The following is a 16,004-nucleotide window of genomic DNA, read 5'->3' on the forward strand; positions in this document are numbered from 1 at the left end:
GGCCACAAGTCGGCAGCATTTCTGCATTTCGAACTCTGCGTTTTGGGGCAACAGAGCCTTCCTGGAAATCGTATTAGTGAGCTGCAAATTAGAGTAGAATGTGCCAGGGCAAATCCCCAAGAGCTTTTATCTCCTTACTTCTTATTTTTTTTTCCAATTTAATTTTTATTTATTATCAGAGAAAATTAGATTAAAATGTTGTACGTGTTCTAGGTGTACAGAATCCGGTTTATTATGTCTATGGATCTATCTCTTCATCTTTGGACCTTTTCCCATGTAGGTTAATACAGAGTGTTGAGTAGGCCTCTCCTGGTATTTCATAGGGATTTTGTGATTATATATTTCATATGTATTGGTACATGTCTGTTAACCCCCATATCCTCATTCTTCCATGCCTTACACCTTTCCATTTGGTTAAACATAATTTTGTTTTGTTAATCCATGCGTGTCCTTCTCTTGGAAATAAGTTATTGGGTATCAATTTTTAGGTAACAACTAGAAGTGATGTCATAGGATATCTGTCTTTTGGTTTCTTTCTTACTTCAAGCTGGGTGATGATCTTTAGGTCCTATGGTGGTGCAAACGGTACTGTCTCATTCTTTTCCATGGCTAATAGTCCACTGTATACATGGACCTCTTCTTCTTTGTGCGTTGTTCTGTTGATGGACATTTCGGTTTCTCCCAAACCTTGGCTATGGTAAATGTTCCTGCAGTGCAGGATTGCCATCCTGTGTTTTTTTGATTCTGCTCCGCTCGGGTGATAGGCCCATTAAAGGGCCTACAAGATCACATAGTACCTCAATTTTTACGTTGAAACGCACATCCATTCTGTTCTCACTCCTGGCTGTTACCAGTTTACACCTCCCGTCCAGCGGCTAGAGGGTACACAGGTTCTCTGTATCCCCTTCAGCATTTATTCTTTGTAAACTTTTTGCTGATGATCATTCTGACGGCTGTGAGGTGAACGTTTCTGTAGATTGGATTTGCATGGCTTTATGAATTCCCGATGTTGAGCATTTTTCCATGCCTCACTTTCTTTAAACAACAACAAAGAAAAGAAAGACAGAGTGTGCGTGAAATATGCCTGTTGAAATTGTCTTCTTGTAATGTTGACGTCGTTTGAATTTTCTGGTCGATTTATGACGCCAGGGTTTTTTTGGACGGCAGGTGTCATTTACAGGCCTGCAGTTATTTTGAATAGTACGTGAGCATTTGCGCTGGGTTTAAAGCTGCTGTTGTGGGAAACGGCCACAAGGCGGCAGCATGTCTCCATTCCCAAATCGGGTTGCTAGGGCAGCAGAGCGTTTCTGGAAGTCGTGTGTTCCTAGGTTGTAAATTAGAATGGAATATGTCAGGAAAAAGCCCCTTAAGTTTATGTCTCATTACTTCTTGTTCGTTCTTTTTAATTTAAGTTTTATTCTTTAACAGAGCAAATTTGATTACACTGTTCTGTTTGTTCTAGGAGTGCAAGATGTGGTTCTTTTACACATATACATATACGTATTGTTCTTCGGATCCTTTTCCCATGTAGGTTATGACCCAATGTTGAGTAGTCTTCTCTTGGTGTGCCATAGGTCTTTGGTGATTACGTATTTCACATGTGTTTGTGTATCTCTGTTAAGCCCAATATCGTAATGTATCCACTCCTCACACCTTTCCATTTGGTGAACCATAAGTTTGTTTAATGAATCTGTGATGGCCTTTCTCTGTGGAAATATCTTCATTGGTATCAATTTTTAGGTAACACGTATAAGTGATGTCATAGGTTAGGTGTCTTTCACTTTCTGACTTACTACAAGTTGTGTGATTACTTCTAGACTCATCTGTGGTGCTGCAAATGGCATTGTGTCATTTTTTTCCTTGGCAAATATTCCATCTGTACATGTACCAGTTCTTCTTTGTCCATCCATCTGTTGGTGGATTTTTTGGTTGTTTCCCTATCTTGGCTATTGTAATACTGCTGCAATGCAGATTTGCCCGCCTGTGTCTTTCCAATTCTGTCTTCTTAGGTCATAGGTCCAGGAATGGGCCTGCTGGATCATATGGTAGCTCAGTGTTTACCTTTTAAAGGCACCTCCATTCTGTTCTCATTAAGGGCTCTTTCCAGTTACATCCCACTTAAAGTTGAGGGTATGCATTTCTCCACAACACCTTCGGCATTCAGCGTTTGTAGCTTTCTTGCTGATGGTTATTCTGACTGGTGTGAGCTGATACCAGTGGTTGTGGTTGGATTTGCATGCATCTAATAATCCGTTGAAATTGAGCCTTAAGGCATGTCCTTTTTTTCTTTTTTTCAAACTGTGATTACAGCTTACTTCTTCAAATCGTTTTCTTAAAGTATGTGCCGCATTTTGGAATATTTTGACCGTTACCTACCTCAAGACATTTTGAGGGCAGGTTTCATTTGCAGCCCGGCAGTACTTGTTCATATGAAGTGACCATTGGCACAGATTTTAAAGCTGCTATTGCAGGTAACGGCCAGAGAGCGGCAGCATTTCTACGTTCCCCACTCTGGTACCTAGGGAAACAGACCTTCCTGCCAGTGGTGTTCCTCGGTTATAAAATAGAGTGGAATGTGCCTTGATAAACCCCCCAAAGCTTATGTCTCCTTACTTATGTTTGTTTTTTAAATTTAATTTATATACTTTATTGGAGTAATATTCCTTTGTGTACATGGACCACTTCTTCTTTGTGCATTCCTCTGTTGAATGGACATTTTCATTGCTTCCAAGTATTGACTATGGTAAATATTTGATGGAGTTCAGGTTTGTCAGCCTGTTACATTTTGATTCTCATTTCCTCAGGTGATAGGTCTGGCAGTGTCTAGGCTTGATTCACTGGTAGCTCAATGTTTACCTTTTCAAAGCACCTCCATTGTGTTTTCATTAGTGGCTCTTACCACGTCCCCCTTAGAACTGACGGTATGCATTTCTCCACAATCCCTTCAGCGTTTCTTGTTTGCAGCATTTTTGATGATGGCCATTCTGACTGGTGTGAGCTGATAGGCTTTTGTAATTTGGGTTTTCCTGTCTTTAAAAATTCCTAAAATTTATCATTTTTCAAGGCCTTTTTCTTTTTTGTTTAAAAAAAGAAAAAAAAAAAGGTGTGAGTACAATATACCTCTTGGAAGTGTCTTGTTGAAAGGTTACCCTCCTTGAGAGATTTCTGGTGGATTTTCGTCCCCAGGATTTTTTTGGAAAGCAGGTGTCATTTACAGGCCTGCAATGATTGTGAATATTTAATGACCATGAGCACTGGGTTTAAGCTGCTGTTGTGGAAAACGGCCACAAGGCAGCAGCATTTCTCCATTACCACATCTGGTTACTAGGGCAGCAGAGCCATTCTGGAAGTCATTTTCCTAGGTTGTAAATTTGAATGGAATGTGCCAGGAAAAAACCCCGCAAGTTTATGTCTCATTACTCCTTGTTCATTGTTTTAATTTTTTAAATCTCGGTAATGATTAGAATGTTGTTTGTCCAAGGTGTACACGCTCTGGTTCACTTGCACATTATATATATATATATTCATGTACAGATCCTCTTCCCATGTAAATTATTACAGAGTGTTCCGGAGACCTCCGTCACTATATGGTCAGTTTTTTGTTATATGTATTTGTATACGTATGGTAACCCTAATCTTAATTTATCAATTCCCACCACCTTTCCTTTTAGACAGCATAGTTTGTTTTCTAAGTTTGTGAGTGTCTTTCTCTGTGGAAATATGTTCATTTGTGTCAGTTGTTAGGTAACACCTATAAGTGATAGCCTAGGATATATGTCTTTTGCCTTCTGACTTACCTCATGTTCCGTGATTATCTCTAGGCTCATCTATGGTGCCTGAAAGAGCAGTGTTTCACTGGTTTCCATGGCTAACATTCCATTGTGTACGTGGACCACTTCTTTATCCATTCATCTGTTGATGGACATTTTGGTTGCTTCCATGTCTTCTGTATCGTGAATATGGCTGCAGTGCAGCTGTTGCAGCTTGTGTCTTCTCGATTCATGGCGTTATTAATTCCTGATGTTGAGCATTTTTCCATGCCTGTTTTTTTTTAAACCACAAGAAGAAAAAGAAAGACAAAGTGTGCGTGAAATATGCCTGTTGAAACTGTCTTCTTGTAATGTTGTCGTCGTTTGAATTTTCTGGTCGACTTATGACGGCAGGATTTTTTTGTCGGCAGGTGTCATTTACAGGCCTGCAGTTATTAGCGGGCTTAAAGCTGCTGTTGTGGGTAACGGCCACACGGCGGAAACATTTCTCTATTCCCAAATCTGCGTGCTAGGTCGTTTGTGGAAGTCTTGTTCCTAGGTTGTAAGTTAGAATGGAATGTACCAGGAAAAAGCCCCTCAATTTTATGTCTCATTAGTTCCTGTTCCTTATTTTAATTTAATTTTTATTTTTTATCACAGCAAATTTGATTACAGTGCTTTTTTTTTCTAGGTGTGCAAGATGTGGTTCTTTTACACATATACATATATCTATTCTTCTTCGGGTCCCTTTCCCATATAGGTTATGACCCAATGTTGAGTAGTCTTCTCTTGGTATTTCATAGGTCTTTGGTGATTATATATTTCACATGTGTTTGTATATCTCTGTTAATTCCAATATCTTAATGTATCCAATCCTCACACTTTTCCATTGGTGAACCATAACTTTGTTTAATGAATCTGTGATGGCCTTTCTCTGTGGAAATATCCTCACTGGTATCAATTTTTAGGTAACACGTATAAGTGATGTCATAGGTTAGGTGTCTTTCACTTTCTGACTTACTACAAGTTGCGTGATTACTTCTAGAGTCATCTGTGGTGCTGCAAATGGCATTGTGTCATTTTTTTCCTTGGCAAATATTCCATCTGTACATGTACCAGTTCTTCTTTGTCCACCCATCTGTTGATGGACTTTTTGGTTGTTTCCCTATCTTGGCTATTGTAATACTGCTGCAATGCAGATTTGCCTGTCTGTGTCTTTCCAATTCTGTCTTCTTAGTTTATAGGTCCAGGCATGGGCCTGCTGGATCATATAGGAGCTCAATGTTTACCTTTTAAAGGCACCTCCATTCTGTTCTCATTAGGGGCTCTTTCCAGGTTACATCCCACTTAAAGTTGGGGGTATGCGTTTCTCCCCAACACCTTCAGCATTCCGTGTTTGTAGTTTCCTTGCTGATTGTTATTCTGACTGGTGTGAGCTGATACCTCTTTGTGGTTGGATTTGCATGCGTCTAATAATCCTTTGAAATTGAGCCTTAAGGTGTGTCCTTTTTAGTTTTTTCAAACTGTGATTACATCTTACTTCTTCAAATTGTTTTCTTAAAGTATGTGCCACATTGTGAAATTTTTTGGCTATTACCTCCCACAAGACTTTTTGACGGCAGGTTTCATCTACAGCCCTGCAGTACTTTTTCATATGAAATGACTATTAGAACAGGTTTTAATGCTGCTGTTGCAGGTAACGACCAGAGGGTTGCAGAATTTCTACGTTCCCCATGCGGGTACTAGGGAAACAGACCTTCCTGCCAGTGGTGTTCCTCGGTTATAAATTAGAATGAAATGTGCCCGGATGATCCCACAAAACCTGATGTGTCCTTATGTTTGTTTTTTAAAATTAATTTATATTTTTTAGTGGAGTACTGTTCCATTGTGTACATGGGTTACTTCTTTTTAGTGCATTCCTCTGTAGATGGACATTTTCGTTGCTTCCAAGTGTTGGCTATGGTAAATATTTGCTGGAGTGCAGGTCTGCCAGCCTGTGAGTTTTTGATTCTCATTTTCTCAGGTGATAGGCAAAGCAGTGTGTATGTTTGATTGACTGGTAGCTCAATGTTTACCTTTTCAAGCACCTCCATTGTGCTTTCATTATTGGCTCTTACCTCGTCCCACTTAGCACTGACTGTAAGCATTGCTCCACAACCCCTTCAGCATTTATTGTTTGCAGAATATTTGCTAATGGCTATTCTGACTGGTGTGAGCTCATAGGTTTTGTTAATTTGGATTTGCATGTCTTTAATAATTCCTACTGTTCACATTTTTCCATGCCTTTTTCTTTTGTGTTAAAAAAAAAAAGAAGAAAGTGTGAGTACAGTATACCTCCTGAAATTGTTTTCCTGGAAGGTTGCCCTCGTTTGAATTTTTTCGTCGATTTTCGACCCCATGTCTTTTTTTCAGGGCAGGTGACATTTACAGGCTGCAATGATTGTGAATGTTTTGCGACCATTAGCACTGGGTTTAAAGCTGGTGTTGTGGGAAACGGCCACAAGGCGGCAACATTTCTCCATTACCAAATCTGGTTACTAGGGCAGCAGAGCCGTTCTGGAAGTCGTTTTCCTAGGTTGTAAATTAGAATGGAAAGTGCCAGGAAAAAGCCCCTTAATTTTATGTCTCATTAGTTCTTGTTTGTTTTTTTAATTCAATTTTTTTTATCACAGCAAATTTGATTACAATGTTTTGTTTCTTCTAAGTGTGCAAGATTTTGTTCTTTTACACATATACATATATCTATTATTCGGGTCCTTTTCCCATTTAGGTTATGACACAGTGTTGAGTATTCTTCTCTTGGTATTCCGTAGGTCTTTGGTGTTATATATCTCACATGTGTTTGTATATCTCTGTAAATTCCAATATCCTAATGTATCCAATCCTCACACATTTACACTTGGTGTACCATAAGTTTGTTAATGAATCTGTGATTGCTTTCCTCTGTGGAAGTATCTTCATTAGTATCATTTTTATGTAACAACTATAAGTGGTACCATAGGATATGTGTCTTTCACTTTCCGACTTAATACAAGTTGTGTGATTACTTCTAGAGTCATCTGTGGTGCTGCAAATGGCATTGTGTCATTTTTTTCCTTGGCAAATATTCCATCTGTACATGTACCAGTTCTTCTTTGTTCACCCATCTGTTAATGGACTTTTTGGTTGTTTCCTTATCTTGGCTATTGTAATACTGTGCAATGCAGATTTGCCTGCCTGTGTCTTTCCAATTCTGTCTTAGTTTATAGGTCCAGGCATGGGCCTGCTGGATCATATGGTAGCTCAGTGTCTACCTTTTAAAGGCACCTCCATTCTGTTTTCATTAGGGGCTCTTTCCAGGTTACATCCCACTTAAAGTTGAGGGTATGCATTTCTCTACAACACCGTCAGCATTCAGTGTTTGTAGTTTTCTTGCTGATGGTTATTGTGACTGATGTGAGCTGATACCTCTTTGTGGTTGGATTTGCATGCATCTAATAATCTGTTGAAATTGAGCTTTAAGGCATGTCCTTTTTTTTGTTTTTCAAACTGTGATTATAGCACTGCAGTACTTGTTCATATGAAGTGACCATTGCCACAGATTTCAAAGCTGCTGTTGCAGGTATCGGCCAGAAAGCGGCAGCATTTCTGCGTTCCCCACTCTGATACCTAGGGAAACAGACCTTCCTGCCAGTGGTGTTCCTCAGTTATAAAACAGAGTGGAATGTGCCCTGATAAACCCCCAAAAGCTTATGTCTCCTTTCTTATGTTTGTTTTTTAAATTTAATTTACATTTTTTATTGCAGTAATATTCCATTGTGTACATGGACCACTTCTTCTTTGTGCATTCCTTTGTTGACAGAATTTTCATTGCTTCCAAGTGTTGACTATGGTAAATATTGCTGGAATGAAGGATTGACATCCTGTGACTTTTTGATCCTCATCTTCTCAGGTGAGAGCCCCAGCAGTGGGCATGAAAAATACTCAACATCATGAATTAATAAAGACATGCAAATCCAATCTACAAAAACGTTCATTTTATAACAGTCAGAATGATCATCACAAAAACATCTACAAACGATAAATGCTGAACGGGTATTAGAGAACTGTGTATCCTCTACCTGCTGGTGGGATGTAAACTGGTAACAGCCAGTCGTGAGAACATAATGGAGCTGAGTTTAAAGGTAAAAATTGAGCTACCATATGATCTGGAAGGCCCACTGCTGGGACTATCACTTGAGAAGACCAGAATCAAAAAGAAAGAGGCTGGCAATCCTGCACTGCAGCATTATTTATCATAGCCAAGAGTTGGAAGCAACCAAAATGTCCATCAACAGATGAATGCAGAAAGAAGTGTTCCTTGTACACAACGAAATATTAGCCATGGAAAAGAATGAAACAGTGCCATTTGCAACACCATAGAAGGAGCTAGAGATAATCACACAACTTGATGTAACAACGAAACCAAAAGACAGATATCCTATGATATCACTTATAGGTTTTACCTAAAAATTGATACAGATGGGGCTTCCCTGGTGGCGCAGTGGTTGAGAGTCCGCCTGCCGATGCAGGGGACACGGGTTCGTGCCCCGGTCCGGGAAGATCCCACATGCCGCAGAGCGGCTGGCCCCTTGAGCCATGGCCGCTGAGCCTGCGCGCCCGGAGCCCCTGCTCCGCAACGGGAGAGGCCGCAACAGTGAGAGGCCCGCGTACTGAAAAAAAAAAAAAAAAAATTCGTACACATGAACTTATTTCCAACAGAAGGACCCTCATGGATGGAGAAAACAAAAGTATTTTTAACCAAGTTGAAAGGTGTGAGGAATGTATAAATTAGGATATGTGGGTTAACAGACCTATACTAATACACATGAATAATATAAATCACCAAAACCTAGGGAATACCAACAGAGGTCTACTCAACACTCTGTAATAACCTAAGTGGGAAAGGATCCAAAGATCAGTAGATACATATATATATAATGAACGAGATTTTGTACCCCTAGAACAAACACAACATTTTTATCAAATTTGCTCTAATAAAAAATAAATTTAGAAAACAAACAAGAAGTAAGGAGATATAAGCTGTTGGGTTTTGCCTTGGCACATTCCACTCTAATTTTCAGCCTACTAACACGATTTCAAGGAAGGCTCTGTTGCCCAAGTACCAAGAGCTGGAAATGTAGAAATGCTGCCACCTTGTGGCCGTTTAACGCAAGAGCAGCTTTAACCCCACAGCTAATGGTCACATAATATTCAGAAGGACTCAGGGCTGTAAAGGACACTTGCCCTCAAAAAATGTCCTGAGGTAGGGAATGGGCAAAAAACTCAACACACAGCAAATTTTTCAAGAAGATCAGGGGTAAGTTTTACTCACTTTTTTTTTTAAAACAAGGGGGTAAGTTTTACTCTTTTTTTTTTTTTTTTTAAAAAGGAAAATGGATATAAGCTCAACATTAAGAATTATTAGACTAATGCAAATCTGATCTACCAAAGGTTTCAACTCACACCAGTCGAATGACCATCAGCAAAATGTCTAAAAACAATAAATGCTGAAGGGGTTTTTGAGAACTGTGTGCCCCGTAGCGGCTGGTGAGATGTAAAATGGCAACAGCCAATAATAAGAAGAAAGAAGCTGCGTTTAAAAGTAAAAATTGAGCTACCATTTGATCCAGCAGGCCCACAGCTGGGCCTATTACCTGAGAAGACCAGAATCGAGAAGACACAAGCTGGCAAATCTGCACTGCAGCCATATTCACAATAGGCAAGATAAGAAAGCAACCAAAATGTTCATCAACATGAATGGACAAAGAAGAAGTGGTCGGGGCACACAATGGAACCTTAGCCATGGAAAACAGTGAAACACTGCTCTTTGCAGCACCGTAGATGAGCCAAGATATAATCACAGAACATGAGGTAAGTCGGAAAGCAAAAGACAAATATACTATGATACCACTTATTGGTGTTATCTAACAACTGACACAAATGAACATATTTCCACTGAGAAAGACACTCACAGACTTAAAAAACCAACTATGCGTATCTAAAAGGAAAGGTGGTGGGAATGGATAAATTAAGATTACGTTTACCATACATATACAAATACAGATTAAGTACATATATCAAAAAGACTGAGCATATAGCAAGGGAGGTCTACGGAACACTCTGTAATCCTTTACATGAGAAAAGGATCTGTACATGAATAGATATATATAATGTAAAAATGAACCAGATTGTGTACACCTAGGACAAAGTATATTCTTATCATCGCCCTGATTAAAACAATTAAAACAATGAACAAGAGTAATGAGACATAAACTTATATCATATATCAAAAAGACCAACCGTATAGAAATGGAGGTCTATGGAAGACTCTGTAATAATTTACATATCAAGTTGATCTGTACATGAATATATATATATATAATGTACAAATGAAACGGAATGTGTACACCTAGAAAAAACAATATTCTAATCATTACCCCAATTTAAAAAATTTAATTAAAATAATGAACAAGAAGTAATGAGACATAAACTTCAGGGGCTTTTTCCTGGCACATTCCATTCTAATTCACAACCTAGGGACACGACTTCCAGAAAGGCTCTGCTGCCCTAGTAAACAGTTTTGGGAATGGAGAAATGCTGCCACCTTGTGGCCGTTTCCCACAACAGCAGCTTTAAACCCAGTGGTAATGGTCACTAAATATTCACACTCATTGCAGGCATGTAAATGACACCTGCTCTCAAAAAAAATCCTGGGGTTGAAAATCGACCGCAAAATTCAAAAGAGGGCAACCTTCCAAGAAGACATTGTAAAGAGGTATATTGTACTCACCTTTTTTTTTTAAAGAAAAGAGAAAGGCGTGGGAAAATGCTAAACATTAGGAATTATTAAAGACATGCAAATCCAAATTACAAAAACCTATCAGCTCACACCAGTCAGAATGGCGATAAGCAAAAAATCTGCAAACGATAAATGTTGAAGGGGTTGTGGAGAAATGCGTACCCTCGGTGCTAAGTAGGACGTGGTAAGAGCCACTAATGAAAACACAATGGAGGTGCTTTGAAAAGGTAAACATTGAGCTACTAGTCAACGAAGCATACCCACTACTGCGCCTATCACCTGAGAAAATGAGAATCAAAAGTCACAGGCTGGCAATACTGCACTCCAGCAATATGTACCATAGCCAACACTTGGAAGCAACGAACATGTCCATAAACAGAGGAATGCACAAAGAAGTGGTCCATGTACACAATGGAATATTACTCCACTAAAAAATGTAAATTAAATTTAAAAAACAAATATAAGTAAGGAGACATAAGCTTTTGGGGGTTTATCAGAGCACATTGCAGTCTAATTTATAACAGTGGAACACCACTGGCAGGAAGGTCCATTTCCCTAGGTACCAGAAAAGGGAAGATAGAAATGCTGTCACCCTCTGGCTGTTACCTGCAACAGCAGCTTTAAAATCTGTGCTAATGGTCACTTCATATGCACAAGTACTGCAGGGCTCTAAATGAAACCTGCCCTCAAAATGTCCTGATACATGTAATGGCCAAAAAATTTCACAATGTGGCACATACTTCAAGAAAACAATTTGAAGAATTAAGCTGTACTCACAGTTTGAAAAATAAAAGGACATGCCTGAAAGCTCAATTTCAAGGGATTATGAGACATATGCAAATCCAACCACAAAGTGGTATCAGCTCACACCACTCAGAATATCCATCAGCAAAAAACCACAACGATCAATCCTGAAGGGGTTGTGGAGAAATGCATACCTTCAATTTGAAGTGGGACATAACCTGGTAAGAGCCGCTAATGGGAACAGAATGGAGATGCCTTTAAAAGGTAAACATTGAGCTACAATGTGATCCAGCAGGCCCAATCCTGGGCCTATTACCTAAGAAGACAGAACTGGAAGACACAGGCAGGCAAATCTGCACTGCAGCCGTATTACAATAGCCAAGACATGGAAGCAACCAAAAAGTCCATCAAGAGATGAGTGGACAAGGAAGAACTGGTACATTTACAGATGGAATATTAGCCAAGGAAAAACTGAAACAATGCCATTTGCAGCACCATAGATGAGTCTAGAAGTAATCACACAACTTGTAGTAAGTCAGAAAGCGAAAGACACATATCCTATGATATCACTTATAAGTGTTACCTAAAAATTGATACCAATGAAGATATTTGCACAGAGAAAGGCAATCACAGATTCATTAAACAAACTTATGGTTCACCAAATGGAAAAGTATGAGGATTGCATACATTAGGATATTGGGGTTAACAGAGATATAGAAACACATGTGAAATATATAATCACCAAAGACCTACGGAATACCAAGAGACTACTCAACATTGCGTCATAACCTACATGGGAAAAGGATCTGAAGAAGAATAGATATATGTATACGTGTAAAAGAACCACATCTTGCACACGTAGAACAAACAAAATATTGTAACCAAATTGGCTGTGATGAAAAATAAAAATTAAAAAAATTAACAAGAAGTAATGAGACATAAACTTAAGGGGCTTTTCCCTGGCACATTCCATTCTAATTTACAACCTACAACACAACTTCCTTTATGGCTCTGTTGCCCTAGCAACCCGATTTGGGAATGGAGAAATGCTGCCGCCTTGTGGCTGTTTCCCACAACAGCAGCTTTAAACGCAGCGCTAATGTTCACTAGATATTCAAAATAATTGCAGGCCTGTAAATGACAGCTACCGTCAAAAAAAATCCTTGGGTCGTAAATCGACCAGAAAATTCAAAAGACGCCAACATTTCAAGAAGACAGTGTCAAGAGGCATATTTTACGCACATTTTGTCTTTTCTCTTTTTTTCTTAAAAAGTGGAATGGAAAAATGCTCAACATCAGGAATTTAATAAAGCCATGCAAATCCAATCTACAGAAACGTTCACCTCACAGCCATCAGAATGATCATCAGCAAAAAGTTTACAAAGAATAAATGCTGAAGGGGATACAGAGAACCTGTGTACCCTCTAGCTGCTGGGGGGGTGTAAACTGGTAACAGCCAGGAGAACAGAATGGATGTGTGTTTCAACGTAAAAATTGAGGTACTGTGTGATTTTGTAGGCCCTTTAAACCAGTCAGAATGCCCATCAACAAAAAGTCTACAAACAATAAACGCTGGAGAGGGTGTGGAGAAAAGGGAACCCTCCTACACTGTTGGTGGGAATGTAAATGGTAAAACCACTATGGAGAACAGTATGGAGATTCCTTAAAAAACTAAAAATAGAACTACCATATGACCCAGCAATCTTACTCCTGGGCATCTATCTGGAGAAAATCATAATTTGAAAAGATGCACACACCCCAGTGTTCATTGCTACACTATTTACAATAACCAAGACATGGAAGCAACCTAAATGTCCATCAACAGGAATGGAGAGAGAAGATGAGGTACATATATACAATGGAATATTATTCGGCCATAAAAAAGAATGAAATAATGCTATTCACAGCAAGGTGGATGGACCTGGAGATTATAATACTAAGTGAAGTAAGATGGACAGAGAAAGACAAATATCATATGATATCACTTATATGTGGAATCTGAAAAAAATGATTCAAAAGAACTTATTTACAGAACAGAAACAGACTCACAGATTTCAAGAACAAACTTATGTTTACCAAAGGGGAAAGGTCGGGGTGGAGAGCTCTCAGGGAGGGGAAAGTGTCAAAGAAATCAGTTTACAGAATATGTTTACAACTGAATATATTTCCTCAGCATATCCCTCATTGAAAATATCATATTTGATGTCACCCTTTTGTGTCTTGAAAAATTACCATTTGGAATACGGCAACGCTAATGCAAAGTTTCTGAGAAAAACATTTTTTGTCTTTTGGTTTAAATGTACTTCATTGAGGGGGGTGGGATGGATTGGGAGATTGGGATTCACATATATACACTACTATATGTCAAATAGATGACGAATAAGAACCGACTGTATAGCACAGGAACTCTACTCAGTGCTCTGCGGTGACCTAAATGGGAAGGAAATCCGAAAAAGAGGGGATGTATGTATACGTATAGCTGATTCACTATGCTGTATAGCAGAAAGTAAAGCAACATTGTAAAGCAACTGTACTCCAATAAAAAAAATTAATTAAAAAAAAAGTAAATGTACTTCATTGACAATATCATGGGCTTTTCAAACTTTTCGCCTGCCTGAGCCCTATTGGAAACAAGGAATGGAAAGCTTTCAGTGATGAAGGTCACCCAGCTGTTACACATAGTTCCCACTGGACATTATTTCCATGAGGTGTGAGGTATATAATTAGCAGAGGGTCAGCAAATAAGGTTTTAAAGAATGTGATTATAGAAGCAGAAAAGTCATTTCAGGCAAGTTTGTAATATGTGAGTGTTTCAGAAAAGGAGCAGAAGCCAACCAGTGAGGACCTGGCCCATATCCCTGATTCCAGCTGCTTTAATACTTTCTTTAGAAACTCAGCTTCCAAGCTCTAAAGCTCAAGGTCTCATAAACATTAATGAAACTAACCCCATACTGATTAACCCCATTAAACGCCTACTAATCGGAAGCATCTTCGCCGGATTCATCCTCTCCAACAGCATACCCCCAACAAACATCCCTCTAATGACTATACCCCTATATCTAAAACTAACAGCCCTCATAGTAACAATTCTAGGCTTTATTCTCGCATTCGAAATTAACACCTACTCAAAAAACCTAAAATACCCCTACTCATCAAACTCTACTAAATTTTCTACCCTATTAGGATACTTCCCTACAATCATACACCGCTTACCTCCCCATCTAGTTCTAACAATAAGCCAGAAATTCGCAACCTCCTTATTAGACCTAACCTGAACAGAAACAATTCTACCAAAAACAACAGCTCTCATTCAACTAAAAGCCTCCACACTAACTTCAAACCAAAAAGGACTCATCAAACTCTACTTCCTATCTTTCCTTATCACTATAACCCTCAGCATACTACTATTTAATTACCCCGAGTAATCTCCATAATAACCACTACACCAATAAACAAAGACCATCCAGTAACAATAACCAACCAAGTACCATAACTATATAACGCAGCAATCCCCATAGCCTCTTCACTAAAAAACCCAGAATCCCCTGTATCATAAATAACTCAATCTCCTAACCCATTAAACTCAAATACAATATTCACTTTCCCACCCTCTAAAACATACAATACCACTAACAACTCTAACACTAGACCTAAAAGAAATCCCCCAAGTACAACTTTGTTAGAAACAAACTTTGTTAGAAAGCAAATTTGTGCATTTGCTTGGCAACAGGTTCTGTGCTAAGTGCCTTACTTACCTTGCCACTCAGTTCTCACAGCAACCCTATAATGTAGGTCTTATTATATCCATTTTACAGATAAGAAAGTGGGTCCAATAGTTAATCATGTTAAAGTGTAATTTTCAGAAAGATAAAATCAGGACTCTTGGGCAAATATAAAAAGGACAATGTATCAAATATTTTATTGAATTCATTAATTAAGGAGGGAAAAGTATGCATTTAGTTCAAAGAGCTTCTAAGAAGCTAGTGTATTTGTTAGGATGAGATTGCTGAGCTAGACACAGAAATGTTTAATGTTCAGCTGGTCCTTGATGTTTGGGGTTATCTGTTCCATTGCATGGAAATTATTTGCATCTCTACTGGACAAAAAATTACAAGTTAGCAAGTAAATTCTTTAAGTATGGAAACGTTAATCAACAGTATAAGTGAGATGAACTATGTACAGGTTTTGACAATCCTTGGGTGACTTTGTCCCCCTATGATGCTGAAAGAATCTGCCTCCACTTTTTTGCCTTATTTCTAAGTTTGGAGAATTTCTCTGACAGTAGCCTGCCCCCAGGTCCCACAAATATTAGAAGAGTAGAGATTTGAACCCTTGTCACGGTGATTGCACAGCCCTGGTAGTCAACCCTTTGTTATGACTTAGCAACGTTAACTTGTTTTTTATTTTTTAAAGAATGTTGGAGTCTATCAGGTCTGTGCAGATAATTCTCCCTCACAGCCAAGGCATCTCTGAAGCACAAGGGCTATCTGGATGGCAAAAACATCCAAATCAGTCAATAAACATCAATCTGAAGTAATAGCACTTTTGTTTCTGCGTTAGTGGAGATTGCTGAGGCCACAGAGTCCAGGAACATGAGCATAACATTAAGAATGACACTGAGGGACTTCCCTGGTGGCGCAGTGGTTGAGAGTCCGCCTGCCGACGCAGGGGACGCGGGTTTGTGCCCCGGT

The sequence above is a fragment of the Aethalodelphis obliquidens genome, unplaced genomic scaffold (genome assembly GCF_003676395.1).
Source record: "Aethalodelphis obliquidens isolate GAN/ISIS:26980383/991018 unplaced genomic scaffold, ASM367639v1 scaffold81, whole genome shotgun sequence".
Taxonomy (NCBI): Eukaryota; Metazoa; Chordata; class Mammalia; order Artiodactyla; family Delphinidae; genus Aethalodelphis; species Aethalodelphis obliquidens.